The sequence below is a fragment of the Rhinatrema bivittatum genome, chromosome 2 (assembly GCF_901001135.1).
Source record: "Rhinatrema bivittatum chromosome 2, aRhiBiv1.1, whole genome shotgun sequence".
Taxonomy (NCBI): Eukaryota; Metazoa; Chordata; class Amphibia; order Gymnophiona; family Rhinatrematidae; genus Rhinatrema; species Rhinatrema bivittatum.
The window spans coordinates 777,793,224-777,810,884 of NC_042616.1; the positions used below are offsets into that span (position 1 = coordinate 777,793,224).

Sequence of the window (17,661 nt, forward strand, 5' to 3'; positions counted from 1 at the left end):
TGGTGTTCAAGGTAGATTATTATATTCATTTTATTGATGATTTAATATGATTTTGTTTTCATTTTTCGGTCTTTTGTAAATCACATTGAGGTTTGTTTGTACATGCAATTTATGTGTCAAATGAAAAATAAATAATTAGGCACTCGATCTGGAGTAGGTTGTCAAATTGTAAGACAGCTGCTCTAGATCAAAGTGAAAGGAAGTGAAAAAGTTGATAATAATAATTTGGTGTAGCCCCATTTAAACTGGCGAGTCTGTTGCAGGAACTTATGATGGGGAGCTGGGGTCAGAATCTGTAGGGATGAGCAGCAGTTTGATTTTTCACTCTGGTTTGAGTCATTCATTTTTGGCCCTTGTTTTGTTTTGGGGGGTTTTTTCCCCCTTTGGATTTTTCAAAACCTAGCTCATGCTGTTTACAAATGACCCAAACATTTTCAGAATTTCCGGAATGCTCAATTTTAGGTTCAGATGAATTGAACTGAAAATGTATACATTTGGATCATTCAAATGAACATCCCTAAGAACTTGTTCTCAACATCCATTACTTTTTAGACTATATTGTGAAAGAAAGTCTCCTGCACAGATAACTTAAAACTAGAATTGAAGTTTCTTGATTGAAGGACTTAAACCTCACCATAAGAACTTCTTCAATATACATCACAGCCTGCCACAAGGTTTCCAGAGTAATTCTTTGGGAGTCCGAATCTTCATAAAAGTCTCAGAGTAACAATATGTAAAAAAAAAAACCAGATGATAAAGCCTCAGATACAGCACCATCAGATGAAATCTTGCTGACAGTCCAAACCATCAAGCTCTCCTCCTCTTCCATACGTGTCCGTGGTGGCTCCTCGCTGTCAGCCACCACCCTCTGAACCAGATCTTCAGCAATGCTCCAGCCTCCTTCCTCACCAGAGAGTGCCACCACATTGATGGCTCCCACAGTCTTCTGCCCTCCATCTGCTCCAGTGATCTCCAGTTGAAGCATCCCTTGTACTCCGTCAGCCAGGCCTGTCTTCAGTGTCCAACTTCCCAACAGGGAAGGAGGGTTCAGGGATGAGGTTCAGGATGAGGAGAAGAAATATCTACCACTGAACAAAGGAGTTTGTCTGAGGTCAGTGAACTCGAGGAAGGGGCTTCCAGAGAGTCCGACTTGCAGGTCTGATTGAGCAGCATGGACATCACAGCTGAACCACCGCTACAAATGACAAAGGAGTAGATAGGTTTTGCAGAATCTATACATCCTACTGACACAGGGTTGTTGCAGGATAGAAGGGTTTCATATCCTTATTCTTCCCCATGAGCTCAAAGCAGTTAACCATTGTAGGAAACACAATAGAATCCACAAGACAAAAACTGAACAGCGACAATCTGATGTTACCATCTTGCCTCATGCAGTTGGAGGTTTCAGTTCTTGTTGCCCTGTGACAGGTCATGGTGCTGCCCAGTGGGATCTTAATCTCTCATGGGTTACAAGCACATTTTTAGCAGATGAAAATTAGTAAAATGGTGATGTATTCAATGGATATCTACTGACGTATGTACCAAAGGTTCTACTATTATCTCGCAGGAGGGATTTTAGAAGAAGACCCTGTAGTCAGATTTCTCTGAGTGGAAGAGACTGCATTAAGACTAGACTTCTCTAAGTCTATTCCTGACAGCTAGGGCTGCTCCATTAGCCAATACACGCTCCCAAAAAAATTCAGATTTCTTAATCTGTTAATGCATATTTGACCAGCAGGAATAAAACTTTGAAAAAAAAAAGGGGCAAAGTACCTACTAGAGTCAGTTTACATTGTTCATTTTGTACAGTCACTGTCATAATTATCCGTACAAGTCCAAAAGTCAAGGAGGAAAGTTTCTTGCAGTTCATTTCTCCTGTGCGCCACTTTAAAAATTGATCAGAAAGTGTTTATGTGCACCAGTGCTTGAAGCTAGGTCTGCAGGGGTTTCTCATCTTTACTGAAAGGCTGCACAGAGCCTGGCTCCACCCAGAGAAGCCCAGATGCATGAAGAGCTTTGCTGTGCTGATCCTCAGATTTTTTTTTTTTGATTCAACATCTTCTCTCTTGCTTCTTCATGCACAGCTGGATTCCATGGAGAAAAACTAATTGCATAGGGATCATCTATTTTAGGCTGATCGAATAAGTAACTGTTGCATAGTCTGACACTGTCCACTACTTTGCTTTTAAACAGCTGAATATCCTTTTCATATAGCACAGCAGCTTCTGGGTTCAAGGGACTGGTTGTATCTATCCTGTAGAAGACTTGTCGAGCATACATTAATGCCATACATTAATGCCATATGTGATTATGGTTTCGCCTCCATTCTGCAAATGCTCTTTTACATCCAATTCTCCTGTCACTGGATCTACCAATGGGTGGAAGATGGACAGTCTCCATCTGGATAGTTATCAGGAATATAAACTGTGAATTTGAACACACCACCTTGATAAAGTCCATGTCTTATGAATATCACACCAAACCACATCAGCGCAGATCGATATGATGGCTGTACATAGACTCCAGGTAGTTTCTGCTTTACAACTAGTGTAAATTCGGCAAGGAGAGAGTACTCCAAATAGAACGGCCCATAGGAGGCATGGGTTCCATTTGTAGACTGCACTGATGGGGCAGGAGACACAGGCTTGGTTATTGGCACTGCATTTTTTTTGGAATAGAAAGAAGCTGTTTCCTGGCAGAGGCTGTGCGTGGAGGACTTGCTTTCGGTTCTCCTGTCACATTCTTATCTTCACTCTCAGATCTCTTACGGCCAGAGCTTGTAGACATGCTCCAGAAAGAGTTCATAATTTGCACTTCAAATGAAGGACGACACTCTCCCTAGCTCTTAGGATTCACTAATGACCTGTTCTAAACCATGGCAATCCTGAGTCACTCCAAGGGCTGTCACAAACAGCAGACAATCTATCCCAACACTGTCCCTGACCACCGTCGCCTGGTTGCCCAACATCTCCTCCACACCCATTCACCGTGCCCTGCCCCCCCAAACATATAACACTGCTACCCAGCTACTTCCATAGCTGGGATGGGTTGGGGAGGACGAGGGAGAGGATTATTTTGTTCTATTGTGATACTTGAGCATACATTGTTGGTCAATTTCCTTTTTAATATGTTATTGTTTTTATACATATTCAATAATATTTGAATTACAAAAAAAGAAAGGCACTGTATCACCTTGCAAGTCACAGATGTCAAACATGATTCATAAGTCAGAGTTACTGTGGTATTCAAACCTGCAAACCTGCAAAGAGCCTATCTTCCCGATCCTCTGCTCCCTACACTGGCTACCAATAGATGCCAGAATAGAATACAAAATACTTACGTTGATTTATAAACTATTGAATGATGACACCACTTCATGGCCTAGCTCACAGCTACGTATTTATAAACCGGTTAGAAGTCTCTGCTCCGCCAATAAAACCCTTCTAGAAGTACCCACCATCAAGACGGCACATTTAGACATAACCAGAAAGAGAGCTTTTTCGGTAGCTGTACCCCTACTCTGGAATTCGATCCCAGACAATGTTAGAAATTCCTCCAGTAAGAAAGAATTCAAAAAGAACATGAAAACTTATCTTTTCGAAAAAGCATTCCCCAGTAAGAAATAATGACTCAGTACCCACCACCTTTCCTGACTATCTCATTATGCTGGAGCCCTCCTTCAATATCCTTACTACATGTCTGTTTTTGACAAACCAGTTGGAATCTAACTCTTTTCTCCTTTGATTTTAATTATGTTACCTGTTCTTATGATTTTAATTTAACTCAAACTTTTTAATTTATTTTCTTGTATTCCTTAAGAACATTTATTTATTTATTTATTTAAGGTTTTTCTATACCGGCATTCATGATAAGATCATATCATGCCGGTTTACATATAACAGGGGGTGCAAAAACTGTTCTTTTAACAAGTGCAACGGAAGCAAAAGTTACAATAAAACAAGGTTGTAGAACTGGGAGAGGAAGGAAATAAGGATAGTAGCGTAAAAATTTACAGAGGTAACTTATTTACATTGTGCAGTGATGTCTCTTTATGGATATTAACATTGTGCAGTGAGGTCTCTCAATGGATATTTGACTCCGGAAAGGCTTGCCTGAATAGCCAAGTCTTAAGTTTTTTTTTGAATGTTGGTAAGCAGGGTTCAAGTCTAAGATCAGGTGGTAAGGTATTCCAAAGAGAGGGGCCCGCTGTAGAAAAGGCCCGGTCTCTGAGTGCCTTATGGAGTGTAGATTTAGTTGGAGGAACGGTCAGGGAGCCTTTGTAGGCGTCTCTGATAGGTCTGGATGATGAGTGCATTCTGAGGGGGATTTGGAGGTTGAGAGGGGCCTGTGAGTGGATGGATTTGTGGATGATGGTGATGGACTTGTGTAGGATTCTGTAGTGTATTGGCAGCCAGTGAAGATTAGATAGAATTGGCGAGATGTGGTCTCTTCTTCTGGAATTTGTCAGAATTCTGGCTGCCGCGTTCTGTAGCATCTGAAGTGGTTTTATGTATGAGGCTGGGAGACCTAGCAATATTGAATTGCAGTAGTCCATCTTGGAGAAAATTACTGATTGCAAGACTGTTCTGAAGTCATGAAAGTGTAGTAGTGGTTTCATTCTCTTGATTACCTGCAGCTTGTAGAAGCAGTTCCTGGTTGTATTGTTTATAAATGCTTTTAGGTTCAGGTGTTTGTCTATTACTACCCCTAGGTCTCTTGCATGTGTAGCAATGGTGTTAACTGTTGCAGAGTGTGGGGAGTTGCTATTTTCAGGGGAGATGAGGAGGAGTTCTGTTTTGGCCGAGTTTAGAATCAGGTTTAGGTTAGCGAGGAGTTGGTTGATCTCTTGTAGGCAGTTTTCCCAGTATTTGAGGGTTTTAGAGATGGTTTCTTTGATGGGTATCAAGATTTGTACGTCGTCGGCGTATAAGAAATGTTTTAGTTGTAGGTTGGTTAACAGTTGGCATAGAGGAAGAAGGTATATGTTGAAAAGGGTTGGGGATAGTGAGGAGCCTTGAGGAACTCCTTGTGAGGAATTGTAGCGGGGAGATTCTTTATTATTGATTTTAACTTTGTAGCCTCTGTTACAGAGGAAAGACTTGAACCAAGTGTAAGCAGAGCCTGTAATTCCAATGTCTGAAAGGCGGTTGAGGAGGGTGGCATGATTGACCGTATCGAAGGCTGCCGACAAGTCCAGTAGAATTAGTAGGAACGATTGTCCTTTGTCCAAGCCCATGGTGAGATGGTCAGTTAGTGATAAGAGAAGAGTTTCAGTGCTTAAGGTCTTGCGGAACCCGTATTGTGTGGGGTGAAGTATTTCATGATCTTCGAGGTAGGTAGAGAGTTGCGAATTGACCAGTTTTTCCAGGATCTTTGCTACAAAGGGTAGATTTGAGATTGGGCGGAAGTTGTTTGGGTTCATGGGGTCCAGATCTGGTTTCTTTAGTAGAGGTTTAAGAGAAGCTGTTTTTAGTGCCTCTGGGAAGATTCCCTGTGTTAAGGAGCAGTTTATAATGTCCGCAAGTGGTTTAGAGATGGTTTCAGGTATTAACAGAAGAAGTTTTGACGGTATTAGATCGAAGGGATGCGATGAAGGTTTCATTTTCTTTAGCAGGGATTGGATCTCTAAGGCGGTGGTAGGTTCAAACGTGTCCAGTGAGATTGTCTTGTTGGGGATGTGTAGGGGGTTAGTCAGAGGGGTGGGGTTAGGTGGGAGGAGGGTTAAGAGATTGGAGATTTTATTTTGGAAAAATAGGGCTAGTTCATTTGCTTTAGCTTGTGCTTGTTCACTAGGGAAGGAATGAGAGTTAGGTTGAGTTAGTTCGGATACGTAGGAGAAGAGGGCTCTTGCGTCAAAGATAATGTCGTGGATCTTGAGAGCGTGGAAATCTCTTTTTGCCTTTAGAGTGTTGTTCCTGTAATGGTTGAGGGCAGATTTGTAAGTAGACAGGGTACTGGCACAAGGGGTTTTGCGCCATAGGCTTTCCTTTTTTCTGAGGGTTTGTTTGAGTTTCCGTAGGTCCTTGGTGAACCATGGTTGTCTCTTATGTGAATTCAGGTTGAGTATTTTTGTTGAAAGAGGACATAATTTATTTGCTATTTCCTCTGTGATATTGCTCCAGGATGATATGGCTGCGTTGGGGTCTGCAAGGTTTAAGTTTGGAAGTTCTTTAGCCAGGTGGAAGTTAAGGTCATCGGAAGAGCAAGATCTTCTGTAAGGGAATGGAGATTGAGGGGATTGAGGTTTGTGGGTTTCTGTCATTAAGAAGGTGGCAGAGATTAATGAGTGATCTGACCATGGGACTGGAGTGCAAATGGGATGGGATGAGTGCTTGATGCCGGAGTTTGTGAAAATGAGGTCCAGAGTGTGGCCTGCCTTGTGGGTGGGCTTATTGATAATCTGTTGGAAGCCCAAGGCTGAGAGTGTGGAGAGGAGGGTTTCACAGTTGGTTGTGAGTGTGGTGTTATTGACATGAAGGTTGAAATCTCCTAGGATCAAGGCGGGGGAGTCCAGGTTTATGTGTTTTGCAATTACTTCTATTATGATGGAGGCATCTGCGTCTAGGAGTCCAGGAGGGGCATAGACTAAGAGGATTTGGAGTTCGTTGGTTTTGAATAGGCCTATTTCCAATTTTGAGTCTGATTTTATTGGGAGTTGGGAGGCTCTCAGTTCTTTTTTGGTTGCTAGCAGTAGGCCTCCTCCCCTTTTCTTTAATCGGGGGAGGGAGAAGAAGTCGTACATCTGTGTGGGTAGTTGATTTATTAGGGTTATATCTGTTGGTTTAAGCCAAGTTTCTGTTATGGCACAGATGTCCGGTTTGTTGTCTAAGAGATAGTCATTGAGTATCAGAGTTTTCTTAGTGATAGATTGTGCGTTGAAGAGAGTTAGGGTGAATAGCGAGAGACCTAGTAGTTGGCTGAAAGGGGTGAGTAAGATCGGAATGAGGGTTTTGGAGGAGCGTGGCTGCGGTTGCATTGTTGCTTTATCTGTGTTGCGGAAGCTGCGGTGAAGAATAGGGATTGAGAATTCTGGTGGCATGGTGGTCTAGTTGTGCTATCAATGACGGGATGGATGCTGGATGTAGATTGGCAGAGGCTGGATGGGTGCTGGATGGATGACTGTTGATGCTGGAGGGTGCTGGATGGAAGTTGCAGGAGGCTGGATGGGTGCTGGATGGATGTTGCAGGAGGCTGAATGGGTGCTGGATGGATGACTGTTGATGCTGGAGGGTGCTGGATGGATGTTGCAGGAGGCTGAATGGGTGCTGGATGGATGACTGTTGATGCTGGAGGGTGCTGGATGGATGTTGCAGGAGGCTGAATGGGTGCTGGATGGATGTTGCAGGAGGCTGAATGGGTGCTGGATGGATGACTGTTGATGCTGGAGGGTGCTGGATGGATGTTGCAGGAGGCTGAATGGGTGCTGGATGGATGTTGCAGGAGGCTGAATGGGTGCTGGATGGATGACTGTTGATGCTGGAGGGTGCTGGATGGATGTTGCAGGAGGCTGAATGGGTGCTGGATGGATGTTGCAGGAGGCTGAATGGGTGCTGGATGGATGACTGTTGATGCTGGAGGGTGCTGGATGGATGTTGCAGGAAGCTGAATGGGTGCTGGATGGATGTTGCAGGAGGCTGAATGGGTGCTGGATGGATGACTGTTGATGCTGGAGGGTGCTGGATGGATGTTGCAGGAGGCTGAATGGGTGCTGGATGGATGTTGCAGGAGGCTGGATGGGTGCGAGGATGTTGGCTGTGATTCTAGTGTGTCTCTGTTGTGGTGAGGTAGGCTGTAGAAGGGGGCCTTATTTCTATTTCCTGGGGCTCACCAAGGGGCGCACTAAGGGGCAGGCCCCTTAGGTCGCGCTCCTTCGTGCGCGCGACGCCTGGCGCGCGACGCCGCCGGTGAGTTCCGGGGATTTAAAGGGCTGTTGCCGCCCTCTGATTGGCCCGTTGTTCCTTTTAGGGGCGCGGTTCCCTTCTCGCGAGGCTCTCAGGGCCTCGTGCGGTTTGGATTTTTTTTTAAGTATTGTTTTGGCTCTGTTTGTCCCCCCTGCGCGGCTCACCTTTGCTGGAGGTAGGTGAGCAGGCTCTCGCCCCGAATGGGCCGCGCCGACCGCGCGAGCCTCGGCAGGGAGAGGAAGAGGGTAGCTGCAGGGAGCTGGAGTGCGCCGGGAAAGAACGCCGCCGGTGAGTTCCGGGGATTTAAAGGGCTGTTGCCGCCCTCTGATTGGCCCGTTGTTCCTTTTAGGGGCGCGGTTCCCTTCTTGCGAGGCTCTCAGGGCCTCGTGCGGTTTGGATTTTTTTTTTAAGTATTGTTTTGGCTCTGTTTGTCCCCCCTGCGCGGCTCACCTTTGCTGGAGGTAGGTGAGCAGGCTCTCGCCCCGAATGGGCCGCGCCGGCCGCGCGAGCCTCGGCAGGGAGAGGAAGAGGGTAGCTGCAGGGAGCTGGAGTGCGCCGGGAAAGAACGCCGCCGGTGAGTTCCGGGGATTTAAAGGGCTGTTGCCGCCCTCTGATTGGCCCGTTGTTCCTTTTAGGGGCGCGGTTCCCTTCTCGCGAGGCTCTCAGGGCCTCGTGCGGTTTGGATTTTTTTTTAAGTATTGTTTTGGCTCTGTTTGTCCCCCCTGCGCGGCTCACCTTTGCTGGAGGTAGGTGAGCAGGCTCTCGCCCCGAATGGGCCGCACCGACCGCGCGAGCCTCGGCAGGGAGAGGAAGAGGGTAGCTGCAGGGAGCTGGAGTGCGCCGGGAAAGAACATAAGAAATACCCTCCCACCCTTGAACTTTGCTGCACTTCATAACCCCTATACCACTTTCTCATTGTTAAAGATAAAGTTTTCTTAGTTTGAACAAAGTTTCTCTTTCTTTCTTTCTACCTTTTTCCTCCATAGCTATTTAGTTCTTTTATGTTATTATATATAATCTCAGAATGTTTTTACGATGCTTATATCTTACACCATTTGCGTTTAACTATGACATGTTATTCTGTTCATTGTATTTTCCTCCTTTCAGTTCAATGTAAGCTGGTATGATGTGCCTCACGAATATCGGCAAAGAAAAGTCTATAAATAAATAAATAAATAAATAAATAAATACATGCCATACTGGGTCAGACCAAGGGTCCATCAAGCCCAGCATCCTGTTTCCAACAGTGGCCAATCCAGGCCATAAGAACCTGGCAAGTACCTTTGTCTGTATTTAGTATTCTATTTTGTTTTTAATATATTTATTCACCTTGTAAACTGTTTTGAGTACCTCCTAGTAAAAAAAACGGAATAAAAATTGGTTAAATAAATAAATGACACCAGATGGCAGTATTACCTAATTTTCTTTGCTGTTCATTGTGTCCACTCTGGAATCTCAATGTAAGCTCAGCATGTATCCATGCAAGATATTTCCCTGTAAATCTAAATTATGAGCAATAAACATTAATTTGCCTTTTTTATCATTATCTACTCTCAAACATGCTTTCTTGTACAATACCATTATATGCTATGTTGCATTCTATTGTGTTGTCTCATCTGGACTATTACAATGCCTTGTATCTAGGTCTCCAGCAACTTTCTATAAGGAAGTAGTATTCCAGAATTTTGTCGTAAGGGTTGCAGATGGAATTCCTATTTTCAACCTATACAGTGGCAGATAAAATTTAAAGTTTTAATGTTAGTATTTAAGGGGCTTAAAAGTCTTATGCCCACATGCTTTAATACTTGCTTGAAATTTTATCGACCCTCTTAGGCTGCTCATTTATTTATTTATTTATTTGAGGCTTTTATATACTGCTTAGATCAGCTTCTTTAAATTTATTGTACATACTATTGCATAAAGTGGTCCAATTGGATGAGTCTCATGAGCGATATTTTATGTGCAGAGCCCTGAGCTCTGGAACTCACTTTCCCATCCTGTTAAAGAAGAGACTTCCTACCTCAAGTTTAGAAAGCTGGTGAAGGGGTTCTTTTTCCAAGCTTTGAATTAAGATATGTTGATTTTATTGGGGGTTTATCTAACTAATGTCTAGGCTAAAATTAGTCAACGTGGCAAATATTGCATGGCAGATTTGATAAGTATTGTTTTAATTTTTTTTATTATTTAATGTAATTATTTGTTTTCATTTTTTATTTCTTATTTTTAAGCTAAGTTATAAAAGTTTTAAGATTTAGAGCACTGTAGTGATTACTTTGAAGGTCGTGCAGTGTTCCTTATGAGTTTATGTTTATGTTGTGTGGCTTTATGATTGCTTTTACTATAAACTGCTTAGGAATTTTGATTAGCAGTATATAAATGTTGAAATAAATAAATAAATAAAAAATAATAGTAAACATATTGCGCCCAGACTTTTTCAGCACCTTTCAGGCAAAGTACTGGACAAATGTGATAAGGTGAGCTTTCACAATCAAAAACAGTTCAGAGAACTAAGGAGGGGGAGGGAAGGGGCAGCCAACAAGAGCTATATAGGTACAATGGATACTGGGTTTTGTAGTCCTGGAGGAATGGAACACAGTTGCAAGAAGATAATGGCACGAGTCGATTCACATCAGCATGGATAAGTGGAGGGGGTTTATGAACATTCTCTTCTTCCCCCTTTCCGTAATCTGTCACATATTCACTCACTCTCTCAAATTCACTTACACAAATGTATTCTCTTTCTTATCCCTTCCTCACATAATTTCTTTCTTTCTTTCTTTCCACTCAATAGCTCTCCTGCCTCCAGTCCAGTCTTAACCCTTAGTTCCTGCTATTCATCTTCTGAGGGATGATTCAGCTTCAGTTGCAGCCCTTCTTTTGGTCCACATGGACTTATAGGGCACCATCCTTCTCCTTCTGCCCATGCAGATTTAACCAACTCATACTCCTCCTTCTGGCCTATATGGCTTTAGATGAAGCTGACTCCTTCTCCTTCGGCTTAGCACAGGCCAAAGGGATGCAGGATCCTAGGATGAGCATTCAGAAGAAACGAAAAAGGAAAGGAGGCTAAATTTCCTATTTTGTTTCGTGTCATTTTTAAAATGGAACGAGTTAAATTCCAACGGAATTTCATCTAAATCTCGTTTTGTTTTGAAAATCAATAAAACATTTAAAAAGTTGCCAGTTGGGCCTAGGCCTAGACCCAAAACTGGGGCCTTGCCTAGGAAATAGGCCAAGACCCAAAGCAAGAGCCCCGGCCTACACCCAAGCATGACTCTGGAACCTCAGCCTAGGTCTAGGCCTGATGCTGGGGCCTTGGTTGAGACCTGAGCAAAGGCCCAGGCCCCCAACATTTTTTTACTTACTTGATCCAATATCCCAGCACAGTCCAGAGGCCAGATCCCGACACCTGAGCCTCAGCCTAGACCCAGGCCCGACGCCAGGACCTGACCTGGAGAAAGGGCCTTAATGCCTGGGCCTGGACCTAGACTAGGGCCTGAGCCCAGACCAGATGCCGGGGCCTGGTCTGGAGACTGGGTCCATACTCCTGGGCTTAGACCAAGACCTGGGCCTGATGCCAGGTTTTGATGCCTGGGCCTCAACCTAGGCCCCTGGGCCCTGGCCCAACACTGGAGCCTGGTCCAGAGAATGGGTCCTGACCCTTGGGCCTTGGCCTGGACCCAGACCTGAGGCCAAGCCCCAGCATTAGGCCTGGGTCTGGGCTGATGCTCAAGCATCAGGATCTGGTCTTCGGACCATCATCAGGACCTGGTCTCTGGACTGCATCCTCATGTCGGGCCAGGGCCCAGGCCCTTGCCTAAGCTGAGGCCCAGGTGTCAGGACCTGGCCTCTGGGTCAGGCCCCAGCATTGGGCCTGGGCCAAGGTCCAGGCCTTAGCCTAGGCTGAGACCCAGGCTTCAGGACCCAGCCTCCAGGTTGTGCTCCCATGTCTGGCCTCGATTTGGGTTGAGGCCCAGGCATCTTGACCCAATCTCTAGACCCAATCTCAAATCCTGGACCTTGCATAGGAGCTAATCTTTGGTCATGGCAAGTTAAGGCGGCCAAGACCTATGCAGGGCCAAGGCTTGGGACTGGGCCTAGATCTCAGTATCGGATTCCCCACAGACCGGATAAGTGGTGGCCAGCGAGGATCCTGGCCCTGCATTTTTTTGAGTGGGAGTGATGGGTGGTGGGAATGGGAAGCCTCGGGAGGCCTTGTTTCTTTTCTTTTCTGTTTTAAGGGAGTTATTTAAAAATGCTTAGTTTCTTTTAAAACCAAATATACAAAATAAACATTAAACAAAACTAAATTTGTGGGGGGAAACCTGCCCTCAAAACAAAACAAACCCCCCCCCCCCCACCCCCACATTTTTATTTCTTTCCACCCCTACTGGATTCTCCTTCTGGCCTGCACAGGCCAACATGATGCTGACTCCATTCTTCCAGCCCACATGGGCTGATTCATTTGGCTAACAAAATAATATTGCACCCAAATATACTTATCACCCCATCTCCACAAAACGTTTTTTGTTTAGGAGGAAAAGACTTAGATGCCAGGTCCATGAGAACTCTCAGACTTGGTGACTAGACAAAATTATGAGTCAGAAAAATCTCCTTTTTTTGTTTTTATGTGATGAAACCCTAATTAAATGTAACTCTTAAATGTGATTCAATCAAAATTTTCCTTTAAAAAAAATGCTTTATATATGAATCCGGAAGCATGTATAACAGTCCAGAGCTTGCATCATAAATTAGCTCAATAAATATTTAGCTTATGTCTGATAAGATGACTTGAAAAAGATTGAATGTTCTTCTCAGCTTCTATATCAACAATAAATGGTACCACAGGTATAGTTTAAACACATTACGTTTGTGCACAACCAAATGTATGTAGGCCCCTTACTTAAAGGGTCTGTATTGTGCAACAGACTCTATTCATGTATAGGGTCACCTTGCTTTAATTTAAATTAACTCTTTTTGATTATTTTCTTTTTATCATAAAATCGATAGTCACACAATCTCCGTAATTGTAAGGAGGGGACACAAATACTCATCTACTCCATGGTAGTTCACCCGACACAGCTGTGTTTCGGACGGAATCGTCCTGCTTCAGGGGGTGTCCTTCGAAGTTTTTTGAGAGCGTCGTAAGGCAGCCTTTTATAAATCCATTGGTATTGCTTCTTCTTTATAATTCAATGCAGTCCCGTTGGGCTGCGTCTGCTCTTCTGAATGGCAACTGACTCCAGTGATGGTTATGTACCCTGGAAAACCGGAAGTCTTCATTACCGGAACACGAAGTTCTCTTTCCCGTCCGATGCTGACGTCAACGACGGCAGAAGGCTCGACAAGCGTAGTCTTCTATCACGTCCTCAGTGTTTGTTAGGAGGATCAATATTAAGTACTCCGGGGACAGATATGTGTTTATCTAAGGAGCGTCGCGCTTTCGCGATGCTGACTCCTTCAATTATACCTCACAGACACTCAAATCAATGTGTGTAATATTTTGTTCTGAATTGACCCACACTGCATAAAGGTAAATGGCCATCTCCATCGTCCCTACTTCAAACCACCCCTTGCCCACGTCAACAGGGGGGATTCAAATAAACATGGCTCCGCCGGGAATCTGCTGGCAATAATACCCATTAGTAAAGGGGGGAAAACGGGTCGTATCCTTAAATGAGCGAATACCAATTCACTTTTTCATTTAGTCCCATGGGATCTACTGTGTTTAAACAATAAATCCAATATTGTTCGCGCATGTTTAACCGAGATTGGATGTCCCCGCCCCGTGGATCGGGACACAACTGTTCGAGGATAAGCCATCGGAGATCCGTGAACTCATGTCTATGTCTGATGCAGTGTGCTACCATAGGAGCAGTCAATTTCTCAGTTCTTATACAACTTCTGTGTTCTATGAGACGAGTTCTGATTTTGCGTTTCGTGCGACCGATATACAACAGTTTGCACGGGCACTGAATAACATAAATAACTCGTTCTGACTCACAACTAGTTAATCCATCCAGTCTCAGAATTCTGTCAGAATTGGGAACTTGCCATTGGTCCCCTGTCACTACCAAGGGGCACATATCGCAGTGTCCACAACCTTGGTGACCACCAGACTGTCGGGGTGAAACTGTAGACCTAAATGTGGACTTAACTACTATGTCTCTAATGTTCTGACCCCTAAAAAAGGCAAATCTTGGTTTAATCTGGAAGACAGGCTGAAGGGTCAGAATGTGCCAGTGTGTCTTGATGATGTTAACAAGCCTACCCACTTGTTTCGAATACTGTAAAGTACATGTCACATTTTGGGAAAACGGGCGTTGTTGGTATTGCAGAAGGAGATCCCGATTAGCATACAGGGCCCTCTTGTATGCTTTTTTTAGGATAGTTTTCGGATAACCTCTTAGGGCAAATCTATTTGTTAATTCTGCTGCTTGCACCCTAAACTCTTGTACTGTCGAGCAAATACGTCGCAGTCGCAGGAATTGGGAAATCGGTAACCCGTTTTTTAGCCCCAAGGGGTGAGCACTCGAATATTTCAAATAGTTGGTCCGATCCGTCTTTTTTCTAAATAAGGTGGTACTGATCCCCTCATTGTTCCGTTGGATCAAAATGTCTAAAAAAGCTATTGAATCTCGGTCAACATGAGCTGTGAAATTTAAGTTGTTATTTTGTATATTTAACCAGGCTAGAAACAGTTGCAAATTCTCTGCTGAGGAAACCCAAATAAAAAATATATCATCAATGTATCTTTTATAGATCTGTATGTATTGATACCATTGTGATTTGTATAATACTTGGGTTTCAAAATTACTCATGTAGAGATTAGCGATGTCAGGAGCAACTGTGGCCCCCATTGCTACACCTTTGACTTGGAGATATATTGTCTCATCAAATTTGAAATAGTTTTTAAATAAGACCAATCGTAATAAATCGAGTAGAAAACACGTAGGGACCGCATGTGGGCACGGACGACACTGAAGAATTTGTTCCATTAGCTCAAATGCCTCTTGTTGAGGGATGTTCGTATATAGGGCAGTGACATCCAAGGTCACTAACCAATACTCATCTGGTAACACTGATACTCCATCTAAAATCCGCAACATATGTGACGTGTCTTGTAAAAATGATGCTGCTTCCAAAACAAATGGTTTCAAAAAATGGTCTAAGAATGTTGACAAGGGTTCTAACACCGAACCTCTACTAGATACAATAGGACGGCCAGGGGGGGCAGACATATCTTTATGTACCTTGGGGAGGGTGTATAACACCGGAATCACCGGTTGTTTAACCCTTAATGCCCGGGCTTCTCTGGATGTAAGGAAACCTTCTTGTAAACCTTTCTCCACAAGGTCATCAATCATCTCCTGAAGTTCCTCAGTGGGATCAACCAATAGGATTTGATAATAATCAGTCTGACTGAGTTGGCGATTGATTTCTACTAAATAGTCCTTGGTGTCTTGGATGACAATCGCCCCCCCTTTGTCAGCAGGTTTTATGATGACCTGTGGGTTGTCCGCTAATTGTTTGATTGCCCGATATTGGTCGTACGACCAATCTACTGCCCTTGTCTGGTCGAGCATTGAGCCCTGTTCTTCTAGTTGCACCAAATCCCTTAATACCAACTGTATGAATGTTGCAATGGACGGATCCAGGGGACCCGGAGGGATCCACGTGGATCTAGGAGTAATAATAGACGTGTCTTGTACCGGGCAGTCCTTAAAAAATAGCTTCAATTGCAGTCTTCTAAAGAACCGGTACAGATCAATTCTTGTCTTAAACGCATTATATTTACATAAGGGTACATAAGATAAGCCCTTTTCTAATGCTTTCAGAGTTGTGTCGGTTAATTGCAATTGGGAAATATTAATTATTCCTGGATCCTCCAGCCTACCACCTACCCTCAAAAATTCTGTTGACTGCGGTATTGTGCTCGAGTTGTTGGGCCCTGCCAATTCGAGGATTTCCCTCCTCTGCGTCCTCTGAATGGTCTGGGATGGAAGGTATTTCTGCCTGTACCTAAAAAAGAAGACGCCGAAGCGGCAGAGCTAACACTCTTATTTTCATTATCACTCCCACTATGACTAGAATCATCTGTAGAATCTTGAAATGTAACATGCGGACGACGACTAATATTCTTTTTATGTTTCCAAAAATAAATATTGTCATTTTTATAATCAGTTTCATCTCTATGGAGTTTTTGTATCTTAAACTGTTTTAATTGATTTTTAAATTGTAAAATATCTTGTTCCAACTTGATGGTAGAGGCTTCTATTGTTTCTATATCTATTGAAGAGGCGAGCTGAGCCCGTATCTCTTCCACCTCCTTATTACACTCCTTTACCGAAGCAGTTAGGCGTTCTACAATCAAGACCATCAGGTCAAGGGAACATTTATTTAGAATAGCTATCCAGCGGGACACGAATTCATCTTCATCTTGGAACATCAGGGGGCCCTTTTGCATCCGCAAACCCCTAGGGATCATCTTCCGTTTGATGTATTCCACTATAGTCACTTGGTGTAATTCTGCCCGAATCAATTTTTTGGAGGCTAGAGTCAAATCTGCCCAGGTTTTCTGAGTATCTATCACATCTCCATTATCAAACAATGACACCTGTTGTATTATGGCTTCTAAACAGCACTTCTTTTAAACACTTTAAACACTCCGACCTGGTCAGTGTTTCGTCTAATATGGCTGCATCAGATAGTTAACATCCAAACATCTTAATGTAGATTCAAGGTTATAGAATCATCATCCTGCTTCATTAATTTCCGATCTTGATGGTGTGGCACTCCATGAAGTTAGCATGGGGCACATTTAAAACTAATCGGAGAAAGTTCTTTTTTACTCAATGCACAATTAAACTCTGGAATTTGTTGCCAGAGGATGTGGTTAGTGCAGTTAGTATAGCTGTGTTTAAAAAAGGATTGGATAAGTTCTTGGAGGAGAAGTCCATTACCTGCTATTAAGTTCACTTAGAGAATAGCCACTGCCATTAGCAATGGTAACATGGAATAGACTTAGTTTTTGGGTACTTACTTGGTCTGACCCAGTATGGCATGTTCTTATGTTCTTATGTTGTTTAAATAACAAATGATAATTTTTCATGGCAAATGCCTATCATAGACTTAGACAAACAAAGGCTAGTAGATTACATTTCTTGTCTGCATGTTTTTTTTAAATGCTCCACTGTTTGCTCTAGCAGATGGTGTGTCTTCCTCCACAGTTCCTGAAGTTCCTGTTCCAGCAGTTTAGCTGCTGGGCAAGGGTCAGAGATTGGAACAGTTCTGGGCGAATGAGTATAGCACCTGAACACAACGAAGAAGGATGGTTACCCTGTGGAACAGATCACGTGGTTATTATGGAAGAATTAAGTCCATGGGAGGAAGGAGGCCCAGTTATACTGCCGTTGGTTCAGGTAGGCTCGTAGAAAAGCCTTGAGACTCTGATTTATCTGTTCAGTTTGTCCATTATGCTGGGGGCTCTAAGTTGAGATGAAGTCCAATGTTATTCCAAATGTCCTGCACAAGCCTTTCTAGTAGCAGGCTGTGAACTGAATGCCCCGGTCTGAGAGGATGTGAAGATGCAGCCCAAGCAGATGGAAGATGTGTTGGACAGACTTTAGCCAGTTCAGGTTCAGATGGGAGGCCCAGAAGGTGCGTGAAATGAGCCATCTCAGAAAATCTATCCACTGCCGCCAAACAAAGACAAATGGGTCAAGGGTTCCTTGGGGGCTGGCAGCGGCTGTAACAACCC

The 17,661-nt window shown here is 43.7% G+C and overlaps 1 protein-coding gene and 1 pseudogene across 1 annotated transcript in view; both read right to left on the reverse strand.

The window, feature by feature from the left end:
* Positions 1-17,661, reverse strand: part of TMEM71 (transmembrane protein 71) — a 132,499-nt gene that overhangs the window by 103,175 nt on the left and 11,663 nt on the right. The gene's annotated exons all lie outside the window — the stretch shown is intronic.
* Positions 1,932-2,872, reverse strand: LOC115085720 (annotated as a pseudogene).